Source organism: Epinephelus moara, unplaced genomic scaffold, assembly GCF_006386435.1.
Source record: "Epinephelus moara isolate mb unplaced genomic scaffold, YSFRI_EMoa_1.0 scaffold760, whole genome shotgun sequence".
NCBI lineage: Eukaryota > Metazoa > Chordata > Actinopteri > Perciformes > Serranidae > Epinephelus > Epinephelus moara.
The window spans coordinates 7,622-9,601 of record NW_026082719.1 but is presented as its reverse complement, the minus strand read 5'-3'; the positions used below and the strand labels follow the sequence as shown (position 1 = coordinate 9,601).

At 40.5% G+C, this 1,980-nt stretch overlaps 1 long non-coding RNA gene across 1 annotated transcript; it reads right to left on the bottom strand.

Moving 5' to 3' along the window:
• Window positions 1-6: 6 nt before the first annotated feature.
• LOC126387548 (uncharacterized) lies at window positions 7-1,631 on the bottom strand. Its single transcript, XR_007569695.1, has 3 exons — window positions 1,551-1,631; window positions 579-713; window positions 7-417 (listed from the first exon to the last, which is right to left on the bottom strand). It is a non-coding gene; the product is annotated as an uncharacterized LOC126387548 (long non-coding RNA).
• Between the last annotated feature and the right edge of the window lie 349 nt (window positions 1,632-1,980).

The window sequence follows — 1,980 nt, the reverse complement described above, 5'->3', positions numbered from 1 at the left end:
CCAACATGTTTTATGTAAATGTGTTTTTAAATGTTACACAAAACGAAGATAAATGTCTTCCTTCTGTACACAAAAGGTAGACAAAGCATTTTCTATTCCATTCTATTCTATTTAATGAAAAGTAAAAGTGCAACATCATGACTTTTGACATGGACTGGTGAGAGAGACTTTTTTTTAGATTGATACTTTAGTTACCTGATGGCTCTGACATCGTGGACAGTGGGGTCACTGGGTTTGATCCCTGGGCGGACGTGGAACGTGGTCCCATTCCCCGGGGGTCCTTGGTGACTTCTCCCTTCTTGTTTCTACCGACATACGGCTGTCCCATTATTATTCTTTTTACCTCATTCTTCCTCCAATTATCTTTCCCCTTGTGCTTTCTTCCTCCAACTGCGTCATGCTCAGCCTCATCAGAATCTTAAAAAATGCAACAACAAAAATTAGAGTTTGTGTGTGTGATCCACTGTGACTGCTGCTGTGAAATGTGCTAATCTATCCACTCTACACATTAACATTCATACATTGTAATACATTTCTATACAACTCATATCATGCACACATTATTCACTCTAATTTACCTGCATCCACACCATCCTCATCATCTCCGCTCTCTTGTGCCGTCTCCTCATCCTCTCTCTCTGAGCTGCCATCATCTCTCCCCGGTTCTGGTTGTTCCTCTCCATCGCTCTCTCCATCTCTGCTGTCACTGTTCTCTATACAACAATAAAAAACATGTGAGTGTGTGTGATCCACTGTGAAATGTGCTAATCTATTCATACATTGTAATACATTTCTACATAACTCATGTCATACAATAACTAATTTACCTGCGTCCACATCATAATCCTTATCTGTGCTGTCTCAACCTTTCTCTCTGAGCTGCTCCCTGGTTCTTCCTCTCTGTCACTCTCTCCTTCTATGCTGTCACTGTCTATCACTGGCCTTAACTTTTTTCACCGCCTCATAGGACACCTTCACCATCTCGCACATTTCCCTCAAGGACACAGACATCACTACTGACACACGCGCACACAGAGACATCACTACTGACTGACAAAAGGCACTCATCTTTAGAAAAATAGATGAAATACCTTATTCCATGGCAAGTTCTACCAGCAGAACATGATTAAAAACTATAACTTAACACGTTTTGGCATCCAGCAGTCAGACCGGTGCACTCTGATTACTGAATGCTTTCACCTGCTAATTGACTCACCTTCTGTGTATAAGTTTGTTTCCTGAGGAAGGCTGGACGCCGAAATGCGTTCAAGTAACAGTTTTGATTATGTTCTGCCTGTAAAACTTGGCATGGAATAAGTGCGCCTTGTTTTTTTCCCCGTTTTTTTTTAAATAAGTATAACTTTAGATAAAGTATCGATCTAAAGTTAGCTAGTGAGAGACAGGCTGTGAATAACATTACTCTGGTAATTTCTTATCGCTAGCTAGCTCAACACTTCTACACAATGTTAAAATTAATCAGATACACTGCATACTTTCAACTGAATTTGCAACCACCCAAGCCTTATATGAAAACACTTTGAGCTATTTACCTCAGTGAAATCCAACAATCTCTGTGTTTGTCTCCGCTCCTCTTGTTTACGTCCTTCACAATATGGTGGAAGGGTGGGGGTGGAGTTAGGAGGTTTGATCGACAGTTTCAGGATCCAATGGCGTTAGGAGGTTTAGTCACAGGCAGTTTTAAATACTTTTCATTGGTTAAATATTTGTAAAACCACAGTCAGACATACAGAGTGACCAATAGTACTGATTAATGGAAAAAAATAAAAATCATGATTTTTGGACATAGGAGGTTTGCGCCTGACAGCGACGATATGTTATTGGCCGTGCATTGATTTTACACAAAACATCAACATTCTGTGAACGCGTCACAAGACGTGGTATATCGTGGATATACTCCCTGTATAACGTGCTCTCAGCCAATCGGCGTCAGGGATCAAACTGACCGTTATATAAAATTTT